The sequence below is a fragment of the Sipha flava genome, unplaced genomic scaffold (genome assembly GCF_003268045.1).
Source record: "Sipha flava isolate LNK unplaced genomic scaffold, YSA_version1 258_pilon_pilon, whole genome shotgun sequence".
NCBI classification, from domain to species: Eukaryota; Metazoa; Arthropoda; class Insecta; order Hemiptera; family Aphididae; genus Sipha; species Sipha flava.
The window spans coordinates 74,833-81,088 of NW_020272917.1; the positions used below are offsets into that span (position 1 = coordinate 74,833).

At 28.3% G+C, this 6,256-nt stretch overlaps 1 pseudogene; it reads right to left on the reverse strand.

The window, feature by feature from the left end:
* Positions 1-245: 245 nt before the first annotated feature.
* LOC112684842 lies at positions 246-3,996 on the reverse strand (annotated as a pseudogene).
* Positions 3,997-6,256: the final 2,260 nt, after the last annotated feature.

A 6,256-nucleotide genomic window follows, 5' to 3' on the forward strand; every position in this document is an offset into this window, starting at 1 on the left:
CTTATACATAAAATAATAATTTCAATCTTTAACAATATAATTTTTTTTCAAAAGAGTTTAATACAATACAAAGTATAAATTTGAATAAGTTGAAATTTTTACAAATGGAACAATAATAATTATTAAAATAAATAAAATATGAATTTCAAAAAACAATAAAAAAAAAAAAAATAATCAAGTGAAAAATAATAACATTTTTTTAACAAAAAAAAAAAAAAAAAAAAATCAAAAAACAATATTCATAGTCAATTTTGTTGCAAGTAAGAAGAAATAGTTTTTTTCACGTCATTGATAATAACTAAACAATTAACAGCAACAATGTCTTTATAAATAGATTCATCTGAAACATAAAACAACATTTAAGTTATAGCTTTAAAATAATAAAAAAATGTTCAATAAATTAGTTTTATTCAAAAAAAAAAAAAAAAAAAAATTAAAAACTTACACATAAGTTTATCAATCGGAAAGAAGGAAAGTAAGGATTGGCCTTGCATTTCCATTATTTCTGTAATATTAAGATTCTTAATATGCTCTTTTACACTATACAAAACAGACATTAGATCATCTATACTTTTGCCATTAAGTTTTGAACAAAACACAAAAGCATGACCCATTTCAACAGGTTTGATCACTCCGGTCTGAAAGACAATTAAAATTAAAATTTAATACAAATTACATTAAAAAAATAGCAATAGATAATTTAAAAGTTCTAGTTCATAAATTATAAATACCTTAAAGAACATATTAACAAGCACATAGAAAACACCAACATTAACTTGAGAAAGTAATGGATATCCAATTAACAAAAAACTGTCAGAAGCTTTAAGTTTCTTCAATGATTCTAAAATTAAATTCATAGAGTCAAGCTGTTATCTACTATTGTTTATACAATCATTTGCATAAATCGTTGTTACATCACAAACAATCAATCGACCATGGACCTCTTGTTTTGGAATTTGAAGCCGAAAATATCTGTAATACATAAGAGAAACAAAATTAAATATTAATTAGTTAATATATATAATAATATATTAATATTATATTTATATTTATTAAGTTATTATTAAGTTGAAATATAATTACATTAACATAGGTTTAAAAATAAAAAACTTACTCTTTACGCTTTATAGCGTCTTCTGTTGGAACAGCAAATAATGATCTTGCTCGATTATTGTAATCAATAAGTTCATTCACACAAAATTTTGAGCTACGAATTATAGAAACAGGCTTACCCATTTGCATTTTCAAACTAAACAAATCAATTTTGGCATCCTATAAAAAAAACAAAACAAAATAACAAATTATCATTTAGTCTTAAACAATACAAATATTATATAAATTATGTAATTATATAGTTATATTCTATTTAAATATAAGTTTATAATTCTACTGACCTTTGCGGTAAACCATGAAACTTCACCATCATACTTCCATGGAGTTTGCTTATAACTATTCACTTGATCTTGAAGTAATTTAGCTTCATCTAATTCTAAGTATTCCACTTGACGCATTTTTTCGGTAAATGAACAATTCATATCTGTCTTCGTTGTTGAAACTTTCGGTAGATCAAACTGAATGGCCTATTCAATAATAAATAATTTTGTGTTAATCATAATTTAATTTTTAAATATTTGAATGTTAAATTAAAATAAAATATTTATTTATTTTTAAATTTATCTCCAAAAAGACAATGCACAATAGGTAAAATATCAATGAAAGTTAACTAAAAAAAAAAAATACTATAAATCATACTCTAAGTTTATTTTGTCCAACAATTTCCTGAGAAGGGTCAATTGGTTTTATTTGAAATCTATTGACATATGTGTTAGCGACACAATACTGTAATTCTGTTAATGATTTAATATCATTTTCAGTTTTTTGGAAAAACCATTTTATGTTATTCTCTATAACTTGCATTTGCAAGTCACTAAAATATTTGGAACACTTATATACGGATGACAAGAAATCTTTTGGCAACTCGTTCAATGGAAACAAACAGTTAAAAGACAGCGCTAAAATTATAAAACATAATTGTTATAGAATATAATTAAATAATAATTGAATAACTTAATATTTAACAAAACTTACTGCGATTAGAAGTTGAGAAAAATTTATGTATCAAAGGTTCTACGCATTGCAATCCCTTAAAACCTCGACAAACAACATAAATCTCAGAATTTCCTTGTTTACTTGTTAACGGTTTTTTTATCTCTACCGAATCAAAAGCGCAACACAACAAATACATTCGACATAATGTATTACATTCAAACATGGTAAACATTTTCAGAACAAATGTACCACCTGTAAAAATAATAATTATTGTTAGTAAAAATATTATTATTAAAAGCTGTAAAATTAAAAGTAATAAAAAATGTTATTATTACCTTTTTCAAGTATCATAAGGGCGACCATTGTCTCTACTAACTGCAAACGAGTGACTACATCTTCTTGTTCATCCGGATTATTTTGACAATCCATACTACCGTCGGCTGTTACCTGAAAAAATATAAAAAAATAAACTTTAGTTACAAAATTAACTATTAAAATGAATATAAATATAATAAAAATTAAAGTAATGTTTTTCTTACCATGCTTGCTTTTTTTCCAAAACGTTTTTTAACATGGGCACAAAGATCCTTATAGAAGTTTCTTTGGAAAATATCTCCTGTTTGATCCATACCAAAAAACCAATGGCTCATTGTATGTAATATAAATCTATCATCACTAATCATATCAGGATTACCATTCCCCTCATGATATGGGTTCAAAGAAACACCAATCCAATCCCACTAAAAAAAAAAAAAAATAATAATAATAATAAAATTAATTATAAGTTAGTAAAGGAAAAAATTAAAAAAATAAGATCACTTACTTCAACATCAATATCTCTGTTACAAATAAAATGATTAAGGGCAGTAATAAACCCTCCTGGAGCTTCACATAGATGAACACTGCAGAGTTTACCACTATCAATATTCTTTTGAGGTATTACATCATTATCATTTAATATTTCATAAAACTTCAACCAAGCTGTAGTCAATAACTCAGGATGCCCAGCCCCTCTAACTTTATATAGAACTTTATCGGCTGGATTAGTCTGTTTGGTATTTTTATGCCATTCGTTCAAGTTGAAATCATCAAGTTTATCTTTTACATTATTTAACGATTTTTTTAAACTGATAAAATCTGGTAACTAAAAAAAAAATAAATAAATAAATAAATACTTAATCATAATTCAATTTCAATAGTCATTAAATTGAAAAAATGTGAATGTTTCATAATATAATCATACAAGTGGGTAAATATTTTGTTATCAAGGATAATTAATAGGTAATGACATAATCTACATAGGGACATATTTGGAGTCATAAACACTGTACTATTTTCAAACGTAGTCTCATACCCAAAATAAATTTGAATATAATAAAATATGTTGTACAATGATATAAGAGGATTATCTTTATTTTTTAAGTTTTAAGTTTGGTCACAAAAATGTGGCATGATAAGCTTAAATTAATTATATTGCATCTAAAAATTTGATTAAAATTTAAGTATACATAATGTTTTAATCAATAATATATATCTATTTACCTCCCATTTCCTTTGACTCAGCATGGTGTTTGTTTTTGGAAGCTCCCACTTGTTGGACTTATCCATTCTAAACTTCTTTAAGAATAGTTGATCAACTTGGTCGTATAGCGATCGTTTTCCACAAGTGTTATTTTGTGGTTTTTTGTTGATATATCTGTCATACCTCGAGTAACAAGACTTGGAGGGCTGTTCCGTCCTATCAAGTCGTCTATTCCTCGTCCCAGTAATAGATAGAGTTGCGGGGGCCTGGACGACCACCCCCGCACCCTCGCGGTCGCTGGATGACGACCGGAGTGGGCCCGCTACATTGGTTCCGGTTTTGACACCGGAACCACCCACTCCTGCCGACCTCTGGGGTTCCGACGCCCCTGAGGTGGTAACAAGAGTTGACTTTTGACAGTGCATGTTTTGGTTTTTTAAGTGATTTCCTTCACTGCATTTTTACCCTACTGCCAGGGGGTTTTTGATCAAGGTTTTCCTTCCTCTAGGACGGCTGCCACCCAAGGCTGAAGAGCCCGTCCTACCCTTTGTCGAGGACCGCTTTGTCAGCCCTCAGTTCGTCGACCTGTCCAACATGGGAGACCCTGTTGGTAGTAAACTACCGTTGGCATAGCTCTCGGAACTGTTGAGGGACGCAAGCCCCCCCACCACGTCAAGGTGGGTCCTCATGGGGGGGGGGGGTAGTCAAGACGTCACACAGGATGAAGGATTTATTCAGCTCCAACAGTGGGTAAGAACATATTTTATTATTTTTTGTACACCTCTATAGAGGTAACCGTAAAAAACTGTATCACGGCCATGCTAAACAAACCTCTAAATTATATTGTGAAGTGTTGAGTGTGAAGAAAACCTCGTACTTGCCTCGAAAAAAATTATGAAATTGAAAGAATAAATTATGGCGATCCGCCACCCCAAGCATTACATCATCGACATATCAGGGTGGCGTGCTTGCTGCCGAATTTTAAGGAAATAAAAGTCCCACCATACTCTGAGCAACCACAGATAGTGTTATTGGAACATTCCCCGTTTTTACCCATTATTATTAAGTTAGCGCGTTTTTTTTTTTTTTTTTTTTGTGTCCAAATCTTATGGAATTAACGAAGCGACGTACGTGTATTATCTACAAAAAAATGAACACTCACGTAAAATTGTTGAACATACCTCTCAACAAGTGTTTTTAACACGAGACTGTTGCTACTTGAAGTTATATATTTATGTATTGAAAATACGACAAACTTCAACTAAAATATAATTTCAAAACTTCAACAAGAAACGTATTACGTATATACCTCACTCGATTCAAGCATTTGTAGTCTATAAATTATGAGATCTAACTTGATTTATTAAAGAAATAATACTTCAACTCTTGTTAAATCTAATATCAAGTCATTGTCGAGACTTGAATTAATTAAAGTTCTTGAATTAATGTTAACTTATTAACTTAATTTAACTTACTAATTTAAATTATAACTTTAACTATTTATGTATAATCACAGAATATTTTATTCTGCAATAATGTTACAAAGAATTTATTTTGAAATAAAAAAATATAAACCGATAACATAGTATAATATATTTTATTTAACATAATATAATAGCTAAAATTGAATACAAAAGTACAAATCATAAATAAAAAATTTTATTAATGTTTATTTAACTTTTATACATAGTAATTTATGAAATATATCCACACGTTTTATTAAGATAAAGCTCAAAGTATAATACATACCCCTAAAATGCAGATCCCCACATGCCTGTAAGTGTAGTATATTTGAATGAAAAAGGTATTTGAAAAAAAAATTATTCTGCTTATGTACTGAAAATACGACAAACTTGAACGAAATGTACTTTCAAAATTTTGAAAGTTTTTTCAAAGTTTTTACATTGAAAATCATTTAATTTTGTGATTTTTATTTTAATATTTCATAATTGCTTGAAAGGGTTGGAAAAGGATAAAAGTTCTTACCTGGTGGAAATATCTGTTCGACGGACACCTGCATAGACTATCTCCAATAACTGGAAAATCCGCTATTTCAAAAGTTGACAAATAGACTACTGATCAGCGGTATTGCAAAAATAGTTAACTGACAATTTAAAATCACTTAAACTTAAAACTCTAAAATAATAATGTAAATCTCGAAGAAAATTGTATTTGTTGACCTACAACTTCGTTGATGATGTGACAAATGCTTTGTAGGAACCGATGTTAATTGAAAAAGTTAATTTTAAAACGTCATAGCAACGCGTTATTGTTAATAGCCAATACAATTTAAAGTGCGAATGATGTAATTTTTTTTTTAATGTTTTTAACATACCGATCAAAGAGCTAACATGTTGAAAAAAAAATTAAATTAATAAATTTATATCCATGCAATTCTATGCAACTGTCAATAATTCATTTGAGTATAAGATTTATAAAACTTGAACTAAATATTTTTTTCAAAAATTACAAAAATAATTGTTTATCTTTATTTGACCTTAAAATCACAGTTTTCTTAAAAATAGTTCTTTTATTTTTTTTTTTTTTTTTTCATAATTGCTTGAAAAGGTTAGAAAAGGGTAAAGGTTTTTACCTGATAGAATTATCTGTTCGACGGACGCTTGCATTGACTATCTCCAATAACTGGAAAATCCGCTATTTCAAAAGTTGACAAATCGACTACTG